This window comes from Lethenteron reissneri, chromosome 27, assembly GCF_015708825.2.
Source record: "Lethenteron reissneri isolate LAM-NWPU_2019-01 chromosome 27, ASM1570882v1, whole genome shotgun sequence".
Taxonomy (NCBI): Eukaryota; Metazoa; Chordata; class Hyperoartia; order Petromyzontiformes; family Petromyzontidae; genus Lethenteron; species Lethenteron reissneri.
The window spans coordinates 5,529,957-5,545,105 of NC_083805.1; positions in this window are offsets into that span (position 1 = coordinate 5,529,957).

The window sequence follows — 15,149 nt, forward strand, 5'->3', positions numbered from 1 at the left end:
TTGGCGTAGTTTTGCTATTCCTTCTCCATTCAAGGAGTGCAGACTCGCGATGGTTTTACTACATGGTTAATAGTTTGGGTTGTATGGCCACAATCACACTGACCTCCATCACACCCCTCATTAAATCCAATGTATAAATCAGATACGTGCTAGACTCTATAGCGCTTTCATCATCTTTTATCTATCCAGGTGACAGCATAACAATGAGAGCAATTCTTACATATGTTGTACGATTTAGTGATTATATTTAACATGCGCAGGTAATTGCGCTCAATGTATGGTTGTTGTAAAATGAATTTGTGTATAGCATGTGTCCAGTTTAGAATTCATATTAATTTAATCAGCTCGGCAACAGCAATCAAATTAAAGTGCATTATTAAAGTTCTCATGAAATTTAATAACATCTGCTATAAAAATTGTGTCATTTTGGTAACTGAATATAATTTGCCTCGACTTGCTTTTGAGATCACATCATGGACATGACCAAAATTAATTACTACAGATTAAGCGTTTGCTTTTTAATTGGAAGAGTATGCATTCGAATATTCAAATAATCCAAATTATGGCTTGTGCAACAGAATATTGGTTATTAAAATGTGTGAAAATGCATAAAATCGCGTTTTGAGAATATAATACGATATTGACATCTCTTCTTATTTCTGCATGCACGAACGACAACAGATCAGGTATTACTTTTAGTGGCCCTAAACAAGTGGTGGAAATTATACATTCTTCTGACAGAAGCAAGTCTGTCCATCGGACTGCATTGAACCAAGTCGGATGATGATCCCAGCGTACAAAACATGAATAGGTCGATCCGCAAGCTGTACCCGACATGGTGCACGTGGCGTTTAAGAAACCTCTATCAGAAAGCGTCTCATTGTTCAGTGACTTTTTGAAATTCAATGCTGCTGTTTAAATGACGTGATGTCATGTATTGCATTCCGCTTGAAGTAATCTGTCAATCAACTTACCACGGCGTAGCCATTTCGCTACTGGATTTATATAGAGTCGCCTGAGACTACTAACATAACGTGCGTTCAGACATTTTGTAGTAGATGCAGTGTGCTACCCTCTATATTACTACACTGGCTCCACATGGCACAACCGAAAATGGCTAAGACATCGTGTATATCATAGACCGTGGCCTCTATTAAAACGTCCCAACATTTCTCACGAACCTTGCCGTCGCCCAACAGTGATGGGACATTTACGATTGTTTTACTGCCGCAATAACAATTGAAGAAGAGCACGAGTATCATTTCATGCTTGATAAGAAAAAAGAGAGAACGTGCTATCTTATTATCATCATTTTTATTGCCGTGCTAACCCCCAAGAGCACGGTTGTGGAAACCTCGTTGCTAATTAAGCTTTCAGAGATGAAGGAAACTCACCAGTTACCATATTTATTTTTTCGTTTTTCCTATTTTTACACGATGTATTTGGCAACAAGAGATTCTGTCCCTCTGTGAATGTGTAAGTAGAGTGAATCGTGTTGTTATTAGGTAAAGATGCAACAGCCCTTGCCGTTGCTTGCGCAAATACACTCCTGGTTCCAGAGGTCTCCAATGACGGGAGGTCGTGAGAGCCCCACGCTGGCCGAGATGTCTTGGTCGGAGGACACTTTACCCCGCCACACGTGACGTATTGATCGACTGCGTTGCCACTAATCGCCTCTCAAAGAAGAAGGTTGACCTCGTTAGGTGATTAACTGTATGATGCTATGCCGTTTCTTTGTTATAAAACATACCTTTAATTATTATTTTATACACCTAACTTAGACCTCAAAGGTATATTATTTGGATTTAAAACACAATTCCGATTTTTTTTTTTTTTTACAAACGCATCCGCACGGCCTCTGCAACTTCCATAGCTACAATAACAACAACAATAACACAAATGCATTTCACACGAAATAATAATCATTATTATAATTCGTTCAGTAATTAATGTTGCTGAAATTATGCACTCCCAAAAGGCCGTGTGGCTGATGAAATGTCTAAAAAGAAATACGTTAATATATTTTCAATGTATATAGCCTCTAAATGCAACTGCGGGGACGAAAGTGAAGCGAGAGCATGCGGCTGAATGAAGGGGGAGACACATGGGAGAGAGAGAGAGGGCAGAGTGCATCGCCCTGACACAGCCCAGCGGCCAATGAGGCCAAGTCCAAGGGGATGAAAGTAAATGGGGACCCCGAGTCAACAATTCCCAGGGGTAACGATGGGAATGCAACACCAATGAACACCAGGAACAGCCGGGGGAAGCCAGGGCAGCAAGGGCAGCACCAATGAGTCCCAGGGCAGTCTTTGGGGACCAGGGTATTTCACCAATGAGTCCCAGAACTCCGGTCATCCTTGCAGGAGCGTGCTTTTGGTGAACCATCGAACAAAGACGGTGACTGCATCGCGCACTTTCAGATGCGCTTCTGCGGCCGTCTGGAACGCTCTTCCTTCTGGTTTTAGGGGGCTACTGAAGCTTTACACTTTTAAATCAAAATTCAAACTCGTTTCTTTAGAACCACTTTGTGTTTAGTTTGTTGTCTTTCCCCCACACCTACGTTGGCTACGTATAGCGCGTAAGAAACTCAACATACATACATACAGAACTGCCTGAGGTACAAAAACCTTGACATATCACAGAGCAATATACCTCACATTACCAGAAGAGTGGATAAATGCGTTTCAATAAGTGGTTATTATAACGTAACTGACAACAACTGGGACGTTTAATGTTTCGAGGACGATTTGCAGATTTGTCAGTACAGCTACCCCAAAATAATGACAATCCTAGGCAAAATCAAGACACAGGTAGCAATCCGAGGCCCAAACTTTCTGAAAGAGTGTGCAATCATGATACATAATGTCCATTTATACAAGGAAGCCTCACTGTGCACGAATATACATTTTCAGCAGGGTTCTGGCATTTCAGGAACAATTCATATTTCAGTTTAACACGTGCTAGGCTTTCGCGACCAATATAATCCACAAGAGGTTTTTTGTGTTAAATCGCGTGAATATAAATGTGTCGTTAAACCCGCCACCACCCGACACAGCCGATTAGCAAAGTTTGTCAATGGAAACAAAACATGCCAATTCGTTACTAGTCCAGCACACCGGTGTATTGGTGAGTTATTGTAAATGTCGTGGGTTTACTCTTCAACACACAAACCGGTGTGCTGAACTAGTAACAAATTGGCCCGTTTCATGCACGTGACAAACCTCACTAATCGACCAACAAAAAAAAACATCTATTTTGAATTCTCGTGCACTCCACCAAAGCGATTCGCTCAGGCTGCATCAGGGAGTTTGCAGAGGAGCCCTAGCTGGTGACACACACGAACCCCGGGGGCAGACGAGAGGCGATGCTGCGGGAGTGAGGACGCGGAAAGGAGGGCATGCAGAGATCGAGGGACAACGGAGAGGTGAGCCCCAAGGAGATGCAAGGAAATAAAATAAACAAGGCAGGGGAAGAGGAGGAGGGGGGGATAAATAACAAACCCACGAATGAAATCGAACACGAGGGAGGCAGAGAGGTGGGGACCAGATAAAGTTTGAGTTGGGGCAGTGGCAACATTGTAAGCCAGGGCACAGCCATCTCAAATCCAAGGAAAGGTCAGAGAGTGGGAGACGGATACATCTGGAAGGCAGCTATATTCCCACTATGCATACATATTGATCCAGTATGAGAGAGCAGGTGGAGTGACGATACGTTGGTAAGCACACTGCGCTGCACGGTGAACCACCAGTGTCCCGAGTTTAATTCCTGACCACTGCTAAACATCGGTGGCGAGTGATGCCTGTATTGGACCACCCCCCCCCCCCACCACTGCTTCAACCAAAAGTAGATTGACAAAGGGTTGTAAACTATTGGAGTTTAGTAAACACATATTGGGATCTTATCAGTTTTAGTTGTAACGCAACCTAAAACCGTGCTTAGTAGTCAACTCGCAAACACGGCAGATCATTGATGAACGTAAATTGGCAATGTAGAAAAAATAGTTTAAAAATTAACTTGTTCTAGTTTAGTGTTGAATAGCTGTTTATGACCTCATGTGTGGAAAAACGGACTTTGACGAGCCAGACTTTTGTGCAACGAAAATATTGATTTCAATTACAGGCACCTATAGAGCTTCACCGGGGAGCTGCTATTAATTGTTTTTCCTTCGAACTTGATGTGCAGGTAATAGCCACAACCCTCTCCCCTTTCAGCTGCCTATTATTTGTCGTGAATTTACAGTTATTGATTGCTCACCACCGCATGGCTTTCTATTTTGCAGCGGTGGAAAGAAGAGTCATATTACAATCGGAAAAAAGTTCAAGTTAAAATTACATTATATTCAGTTAGATGTCAAAGTTTTATATTTTCAATTGTCATGTCATAGATGATACTCTCATAATCCTTTGGTACAATCATGGCCTTTTGTAATTAACCATCACGAACAATTTGAACACAAAGTTCAAAGTTCATTTATTAGGTATAGCTCTGTGAGCCATTCGGCTCTTGAATCTGGTGCAACCGCAACAAAAAAACAAAAACATGAACAAGAAAACATCTTAAAGTGACTATGTGCAAACAGATAATCCAAGAAAAGACAGCAAAATAGTGCAGAAAAATCACCGTAAACCAACCCTGTGCAAATATCCCAGTGGGATGCAAGTCAAACAACAACAACCACAAGACAACTTAGATTAAGGCCATCAGTCTAGCTCAGTACTACAACAAACAAAAATGGCCAAACCAAAACACTTTTCGGAAAATCACCAAAATAACACACTCTCTCTTCGCATCAGACTCTCTCCCTTCACTCTCTTCTATTCGCACTGCCCTCAGCTCCTATCCCCTTCCTCTTCCGCCACTCGAACCCAGCCCAACCGAACGCCCCTAAACCCCTCCCCAGCCAAATCCCCTCGCTCCCTCCACTCTCGTCACTACGCCACCCCCATCCATTATTTTTGCCATTTCGTACCGTCGTCGGTAAGCGTTGTCAAGCGCCTTGGCGAAAGGCGATTTATAATTCCTGGACAGAATGATTGCTCAAGCTAATCAACTATTCATGCTCGTAACAGCCAAATGAAGCGAGCGCACAGACGTTTCTACCTGCAATTTGCTTGCATCTTAAGCAGGCAACAACATAAAATAGAGAGCAACGTTTCATTGTGCCGCGTGCTCCATTCCTGACGTGTGATGTCACTATGTGGCAGCACGTTCCCCACTCTGCCCCTTACCAATGAGCAAGGGCACATCCATAAATAATACGGAACTTGTAGGCAGAATTTAAACATTAAAGATTGCTCTCTTGCACCACCCCGACTCACCTGCTCCCCTGGCCTTCTGCTTTGTAATATCATCATCAGCCATGATCAATTCACTGCTAGATGAAGGGCTCTAAAGAAAACATCGCCATCTTTTACAATCCCACAATGTAACAATCCATCGACCTCCGACACACACAAGCTGATGCCATCACTCCACCTTCACGTCCTCCTGGGGAAGTTCCTTCCCTTGGCTGCCCCATCGTTATGATTAATGACCACGAGCTATCATCCCTTCGAGGCATGTGTCCTGCTGAAACCCACTTCCAGTCAAGACGACGTCTCTCACCTGCATCGTCTCGAATCCATCTCTTTTCTGTCTCTCAATGTTATTCCTTGCAACTCTCGGGCACGCTTCCACCACATCGCTTCGCCCGTCCTGCACATCGTCAATTGCTGGGCCCTGTGCACGACTCAACCTCGTCGGAGGCAAGCCTCAACCCAGTGGACATGGAACGTGGGGTCAACGTTGGCACTCGATGGAACCGTTGGCTCAACGTTGGCTCAACGTCGCTTCGGCAGTCCATGTTTACTGGGAATGATCTTGGTGCCTCTTGACCTCGTGGGTGTTGAACCTCAATGGCTTCGGCTTTTCTCGAAACAGTGTTTTGAGATGTGGTTGTATTTACGTACTTAACAAAACATGTTCCTGAAAGTATTATTGAAAGAATCATCATCGTAATCGTGATTTATTCTTGGCAGACGTGGTGCCAACATTAGCAGTATCTGACAAAGATGTCAGCAATGACAACCATCTGTTATCTATCACTATCATAATCAGTCATTAATCATCATAATCATCATCCATCTCCACTACGTTGTGAGAAAAAAAACGGAATGAAAGAACAGATGTCGGCGCCTCTTTGCAGCCTTGCTGGAATCTGCTGCTGCAAGGTCTGCAGTTCTTTGCTCACTCTTCCTCGTGTCAACGGAAACCACGAGTAACGGGAGGGTCAATCGAGAGATACCAGAAGTCAGAGTCGAGAGACATTTCACCGTATTCGCTACCCAGGTCCCCCCAAAAAAAAATGCGCAACGGAGAGGTGAAAAAGTTTTCTCTGCAACACTGAGCACTCGCAGCAATTTAAACGGCATGCTGATAAAGTGGGGGAAAAGGGCCTCGTGCATTGTCGGGGAATTTTCACAGCCGTGGTGTAACCGCTGAGTTAAAAAAAATACACAAAAGGGCTTCCACTGAGAGCAGATTGGGATCTCTAACCTCACGCTGAGCCACTGTGCCGTGTGCTCTGTTGAGGCCGCCCCTGCCTGCGTAATTCCGTGGTCAGCGAGCGCTGATCAAAAGGCACTGATTTATAGAAAAACATGCGAGCAAATGGATTGGACATGTTTTGCTTCTTGGAATGAGAGAGAGATAAAAAAACAAAAATCTATTTGGGCTAATATCTCGAATGTTTATTTCAAACATTAAGTGATTTAGTAGCACGCCTGACTGCATTAGCTAATAATTCGACTGCTCATAGGGGTGGAGTGCCGCTGCAATTATTAGCGTTCATACAAAAACAGCCGACGCTGTCTGTATATTTAAACTGTACCATGCATGTAAGACTGTCGAGGGATCCCAGACGACCGTCATTCAAAACAACGTTTGTTATTTTCAGCATATTGATGTATCGAAGGTGACCGCTTAAAGGTCAGCGTTCCCGTGAGTTGCTCACGCCACCGCTGGCTGAATGGTCTCTACTAAAAATAGTTCGAGAGAGAGACTCTTTTGACCGATCCTTCCATCAGTTTAACACGTAGTAGGCTTTCGTGACCAATATTATTCCTAATAATGTTTTTTGGGTTAGATCGCGTTATTTATAAATGCGTCGTAACCCTCCACCACCCGACACGGCCCACGTTTACAAAGGACAAATAATTCACTACTTTAGCCCACCGGTGTGTTGAAGAGTAAATCAACATCATTTAAAATTTGGACAAATAATTCACTACTTTAGCCCACCGGTGTGTTGAAGAGTGAATCAACATCATTTAAAATTTGAGTACGACGTTTCGCTGGTAATTACATCCAGCTTCATCTGGCAATTTGCCAGAATGGTGAGGCTCTCCTCTTGCTCCCGGTCTTAAATAGAGCAGCAGCAGCAGGGTGACGTCCATGTTGGCCAGTACATCGTGGATAGAGGTGGGTACTCGGCACGCTTTCTATTTACTGTGGCTGCGCTCAGAGCACCCGAACTGTAACCCACCATACACAACCTGCCAATCAACTGTGCCATACCCCTTCAAGACTTCTGAGTGGAATGAACGCAGTTGGGTGTTTCAGAACCTCAACAGTTGTCTCAATTAATTTCATTTTTCACCTACGTGACTTTACCGAAAGAACTAAGAGTATATAGTTGTCTCAACCGCTGCAAATACATTATGTATGTTGATTAACTGTGAATAACTAAACCGATGACAGATGTCCGTTGTAAGATACATGACTACATCTACCTCGCCCCTCTGGTCTTTGCACCGGATTTGCTCACAAGTGACGACATCACATTAACCCCCGATATTTAAGACCGAAGCAGGAGGAGGATTTCTACACAACTCTGGCTGTCGCCTGATGAGGTTGGTTGTAATTACCGGCGAAACGTCGTACTAGAATTGTAACTGTTGTGGGCTTGCTCTTTAACACACCGGTGTACTGAACTAGTAACTAATTGGCAAGTTTTGTTTACATGACAAACCTTACTAATTGGCTGTGTCGGATGGTGGCGGGTTTAACGACACATTTATATTTACGTGATCTAACACACAACAAAAAACCTTGTATTGTGGAAGTGCTACCCTATGAGATTGCAAGTCCAATGCACTGGCCGTCACACCATTGCAGGATCCCCACACCGAGATGTAATGCATGCATACGAATGCACTTGCATAGCACCTTCCTTTTGTGTTTTCATTACAAAATACCTTCAACATGCCAAAAGTTGAATTGGCATTGCTTTCTCAGAAACCTCTCTTCTGGTGCGGAATCGGCAAACTTTTCTTACGAGGTTTTCTGACATTAGGCATCCAAATTAAAATAAAAAAGCAGCACATGTGTGGTTACTGATATGAATAAAGAATATTGCAGTTAAGCTGCAAGTACAGTTCAGTCCAGATAAATGTTGGCCCCTGTTCCATATGGGCTGTCTTTAGTGATTCCATCAGTTCTAATTTCTGTATGTAATAACTTTTTTTCAGCTGATACATTGACCGCAAGAACTTAAGACGCAGTTGCGTTGTGCTTATTTGCAAATTTACTTAGACGGTCTTGGTTATATTTACTCGCGAAATAATTAAATTATGCAGCCGAAAAACTTGAGCTCTATGCTATTAACAACGTGCGGCTATAGCAAGGCAAATGTGCATTGTAGAATAGTTCAAAAAAGAATTAGGTGAAGGTTACAAGAGGTATCTTTCATAAATAAGATATCTTTTGAGTCCAGCACACGAATAAAAATGGGGCGATGTTTCACCAACTATTCTGAATATTTCATTGAAATAAAGCATGACAACCAACTGAGAAAAAAAGTTGAGAAAACACGCCGAATATTTATTTAATTATGTGTTATAAGAAATATCTCCTAAGCGGTGGTAATACGAAGAAAATAATAGAGAGATATTGTAGTGGTAGGAACCAGGTTCCACCAGCCCACAGGGGATTATTGTGTCCGTCCGTCGTGCATCCAAAAATGGGAGGGGTGGGGCTGGGTGGAGAGGGGAGGGTAGGGCGGGGCTGGGTGGCGAGGGTCTTGAGGGGCTGGGTGGGGTTGGGAGGGTGGGGAGGGGCTGAGTGGGGAGGGGCTGGGTGGGGAGGGTGGGGCTGGGTGGGGGGTGGGAGGGGTGGGGTTGGGTGGGGAGGGGCTGGTCACCCCGTGGTGCCCTTATAAACTCAACGTTTCACCTACTCACGCCGGCTTGTGCCCGCCCTCACAGTCGGGCATATTTGCGGAATACACCACGCCGCCGTTGACCCTGGCCATTGACCGAGCAACCCAACGTTCCTACTAGCTCCCTCCGCAGGAATGTGTTCCAGTAGGGGCGGGTCAGCTAGTTACAACAACAAACAGTACAAAAAAACAACCCATAGGAATGGCAAAATATAGAAAATGTAACAAAAAAATGAACGTCACGAAAAATCTATGAATAAAGGATATACACACAAATGGCATAAGCGCATACATTGCTGCTGATTTGTCAACACCTTAATGCAAGCTTGGGCAAGGCAGCAAAACAACAACCAAAACAGTCCGAGTCCACGACAAGACAACACACAGTCCCTCATTAAAATGGGACATCAAAATTGAACTCGTGATAATACACGGCCATGTGCAGGATTCCCCGAAGATACAGACATGCCTACTGGATACATGGGTTTTCGATGCGTTTGGATTATTTGCATACACTATACAGTAACGTATGCATCATGTTATAGTTATATATAAATCTTCAACGATGCGGAGGGAGAGAAAAAACACAAACCTAATATTTTAATTATGGCCTTTAATCAAGAGAATCTCAGACCAATCCTCTTGATTGCCATGATTACATCCACGTTAAGAGGCTCTGTGATACGTCATGGATTTTTACATTTGATCACCGAAATTGTCTTAATGATAAAGAGTTGACATTGTCCTCAAGAAATGTTATGAAAGTGTATTTTAATTTGGAGTGGAACGACGCTTTGATTGAGCAATTAATATCGATTCTCAATCTGACAAACCATGCATGTGAAAGAATCAATATTGTTTCGTTCCTATTTGTTATAGGCAATGGACCCTACAGGCACTCATGAACCAAACAGGCACCCATGATTGCTTCATTCACAATTTCGTTTTAAAAAATGTCAACAACGACGAGCAGAGGATAACCCAGACCTGCGATACACAGCATCCTGACGACCTACATAAACTATTAAAACTATCTATTTTTTATTATACCAGGTAAGGCCCAGTGAGATATATAGCTTTTTCAGAAGCGACCTGGCCACAAATAATAGCCCAACGAAGTGGCTTCTCGTGTGGAAATGTATAGCAGCCAAATACTCTCAACGTGTGTTGATTCGAAATGTGGAGGGGAAAACCAGTCGACCACAGGGAAAAATCCACACAATCACAGGAAGAACACGCAAACTCCAAATATACAGGCATCATGGTCGCGATCGAACCCACGACCTTCTGTATACCAGGCGAGGTAGTTAACATCTAGTTCACATAACTAGGAGCTCTTATGATCAAGAAAACGGCAGGATGGCGAGAGAAAATAAATTAAAAGAAGGATACAATGTATAACAATTAGAATTGAGTATAATTGGTATTTGTGCCATCCTTAGAGCATAGTGATATCGCAAAGGCGCTATTTTGTTTCACAGACGCAGTCTGCAGTAGTTTCACAGTAAGGGGCAATATTTTGCTGCTTTGTTATCCCAATTGAGTTATTTGCAAGTAATTATTTAAAACTGGAAAATGTGTGAACCCATGGCGCAGGCACGAAATGGCCAAACTCTTTTCGAATGACGTCACGGAATCTTTATTGCCCACTGTGAAGTACATGTTGAGTATTTATTGGGTTACTGCACCTGGAGTAGTAACCAGGGCGGCTTGCCGGATGAGAACTGCAATCCTCTGCTACAAAGTGACAAACGCACTACCGCTGGGCCATGTCACCACCCAAAAAGAAAGAGGATTGGAAAGAGAAGAGTAAGGGAAAATAAAAAAAAAATTCGGTGAGACTGTCAAGTCCGAAGTCAGTCAACAATAGGAGACAATTAGCGATTCCTGCGACAGAGGCCCAAGATGCTCAAAAGTGAATCATACATCAGATGTATTAAATTGTAAGAATCTAAGGTGACTCAAAGCAATTATCTGTAGGATACCATGTGAGGCATACATCACTGGGGAACAAATGATAGTCGCAATCTGGAATTGAATCATTATTCTGCACCATGACATTCATCCAATCATCCAACACCCACAATTCAAGGCTAAATGTAAAAAAAATTAGGCACCGGAGTTTAGATGCCATGAAAACTATGTAAGTTGCACATTATTTAAAGCTTTCGTGACTGCAGGGATTCATCTTCTTGGTTCTTTCGGTAAAGTCACGTAGAAGGGAAATAATAAAATAATAAAATAATATAAAAAAACATAATAAAATAATTCTCACGGCGTTTCGGCCACAACGCAAGCAGCCGTCCTCAGGTGTTATGTTTTTTTTTATTTCCCTTCTACGTGACTTTACCGAACGATCTAAGAAGAAGTTGCACATGCTATAATATTTCACATCGCAAAAATCGTGAGATGTGTCGACTGCCTGGCGAAGCCTTTATCCAGTGATGGATTGCCCAAGGCTGATTGATGATGTGACCATTGGTTGAAATACATAATAAGTTCATATGAAGATGACAAAATTGTCTTATGAACCAGTGGCTGTTATAAACCAATACGTATCTTCAGGGCTTAATTTACACACGGAAGATTTCCGGTGAGAAATCAAGCCCTGAAGAGGTACATTTGTCGGGGAAAGAGATGGGGGCATGCATCTTCTCCGCCTCTTGCCTCGACTCTGAGGATACTTCAGGCAAGGGGATCAAAATCACGAGGTGGCATCATTGATTCTTCTTGTGTGCCACATTGCTCAATGAGCTCATGATGCTTGCATCTCTTGGCTCTGCCTATGGGCAAACTGCGGCATTTCACCCATCTAACTGTGCTCTCGCGGTCAAATTGCTGGCAAAATTCTCCTTTAACGGGAATGAGATTGAAAGGACTTGTTTCAGGGATCTAGGTCTTACAATGGTGGTGAGGCTTGCTTTTTTAATAACGCAGAGAGTGATTTGCAGGCATTTGTTGGTTTTGAACAGTCTTAACCCATTGTCAGTCTACAGCCATTATCCATCCATGCTTAAGGCCACGGTAGATGAAGTGTTCAAGAGGTTTGTGGAAGCTCAGCGAGGGCTCTCTGGATGATTGTGAAGGTATTGAGCGCTGAGCAGGTAACTTTAAACACGTCCTGTGATTATCGATCTGAGCCCTGTGGCAACTTGTTCTGAAAAGTTTCTCAAGTAATTCTTTTTTTGTTCTGCTGGCTATTTCACCTGGCGAGCAGTGGTCGAGTGGTTGGGGCGCTGTGTGATTTAACCACGGCAACCCACCGTTGATTCCTGGCAATGGCGACACACACGAACAGCAAGTGATGTCAAAAAACGGGACATGCGCCACAACCACCTCCTTCACCAACCCGCAATGACCAGTGTAGGGAAGTAAAGTTAAATAACACCATGGCCGAGAAGATGCGGGAAGGCCTGCAGCCATTGGTGGATTGGGTGTCGTGGTGGCGAGATCTTAAACTGGCTTGCTTGGTATACAGGAGGTCGTGGGTGCGATTCCGACCCTGACGCCTGCTGTATATTTGTAGTTTGTATGTTCTCCCCGTGGTCACGTGGATTTTTTTCTAGGTCCTCCAGTTCCCCCCCCCCCCCCCGCATTTAGAAACGTGTTTAGAGTATACGGCTGCTATAAATTTCCACGTGATGATATGCAATTTCGTTGAGCTATCATTTGTGGCCAGGTCGATTCTGAAAAAGAGCTATATCGCTCAGTGGGCCTTACCCGGTAAAATAAAATAGTTATAGTGGAGGGGCTTACATAAGGTTGTGGGTTCGATCCCGACCCTGTTGCCTGTGTATTTGGAGTTTGCGTCTCTCTCTCTCTCTCCCCGTGGCCGCGTGGGTTTTTCTCAAGGTCCTCCGGTTTTTTCCTCCACATTTAGAATCAACATCACGCGTTGAGAGTGTTTTGCTGCTATGAATTCCACACGATATGCCACTTCGTTGAGATATCATTTGTGATAGCCAGGTCGTTTATGGAAAAGAGCTATACAGCTCAGTGGGACTTACACAGTAAAAAAAGCAATAGTTTGATAACGTTTCAAATGTTTGGATTTCCGCACTTCACTGTGAATCTAGTCACTGCGTTTACCGAGTTCAGTTCCCAGCCTTGGCCAACATCAGCGCGAGTAATTTAGCAAATCCTAAACTTCGCAGCATTCCCACGGTCCGTGCCCACCCCCCCCCCCCCCCCCCCGACGGGTTAGTAAGATACAGGTTTTAATAGAAGATCTCCTTTTATATTATTGCATGAAAACAGTTGATGAAGTACATCTTGGGGAAATCTTTTAGATTTGCCCATATATTCTTGTCAGACTGTCACTCTAATCAAGACATTGTTTAAAACCTCTTATTTTCTGAAAACCATTAAAATAGGCGATGCAGGCTCAATTACATAGATTGCATGTGGTCAGGGCGTGGACCTTTTATCTGTAGAAAACAAAATTCGGGTGGACACAGAGTGAGCATTTTGTACATTTTAAGGTGCTGGAAGGCATTGAAGCGGAGAATTGGTTTGTAGGTAAACGACAGTATGTCAGAAACCTATTTTTAAGGATTGCTCTTGGCAGGGTGGTGTAAAGTGCACTCTCCTAGATCAATGGCAGTTCCATGGGCCTGTATCGCTTTGTGTCATCCTGCAGATTTGCAAGGCATTTGTAAAGTATTATTGTTACGTTGTGTTGGCTTTGCACAACGCCAGGTTTGGCAGGAATGTCCTAGCAGCTGCTGTGAGACTCATTTCCTGGTTGTTTATTATCGGGCACGAATCTCTTCATTTTGTCCCACATTCCCTGTTCTGACTGTTCTTGGTTCGTCATTTATAGACTGGAGTGGAGCGTGTAGAAGTTTGCCACTTAAAAATGTGGGTATTTGTTGCTATTGCTGACTGGTAAAGCTCGGTAGTGCCTACAACGTTTACATTAAACAAGGAGATTAATTTATTACGGAATATTTTCTGGGGCTGACAACTGGCCACCCCCCGACCACACCCACCTTCCTAAGCATAGGTGAAAGGGGCGCCACGGTGGCGAGATGTTAACTATCTCGCCTAATATGTAAGAGGTCATGGGTTCGATCCCGACATTGATGCCCGCTGTATATTTTTGAATTTGTGTGTTCTCTCTCAACGTGGTCGGTCCAACCGATTTTCCCCTCCACATTAAGAATCAACGTCCATATAGAATATGTGGCCGCAATACATTTCCACAAAAGCCACTTCGTTGAGCTATCATCTGTGGCCAGGTTGCTTCTGAAAAAGAGCTACAGTAAATAGCTCAGTGGGCCTTACCTGGTAAAATAAAAAGTGTATAGTTTTTATCGTTTATAGTTTTAATCAATGAAGCATTGCATGCCAAAATTTTTGTGATTTTACAGTGTCATGTTAAGTGCTGGATTGTATGTGTCAAGGCCGTAATATTCAAATATGCTCCAAATGTCCCCCAAATATATTGCTATAAAATATATTTCTGTTTATATGATTGTGGTTATGGTTGTACTTTATAAATCCCTAATCTTTGCCATTACTTAAAATGAAACAAGAAAAGGTAAACAAGAAAAAAGCGGCAATGTAATACAATACACGAATAGACATTATTGTTAAAAAAAAATAAAAAGTGAATCCCATGTGTTAGTGATTATTTTTCTATTTTAGGCAGGAAATGAGTTATCAAATTTAGATTTTTTTTCTGAGGGGGGACCCCCAGACCCCCTGGAACATTTGGTCCCCCCTAATGTTGACTCCATGGCTACGGCCTGGTATGTGTATATATATACAGTATATGCCTTCCATACTGAGGAGGCTCATGAAGGACTCTGTTGGGCAGTTGGAGGCAGTCGCTCACCAACAACAACAACAATGGAGACCAGTAAGTAACTCTCACAACAAACGAGCGGAGCGCCGGGCGGCTAAAACGCACAAAGTTGGGACATTAGGGAGCAGAGATGGTGCATCTGTC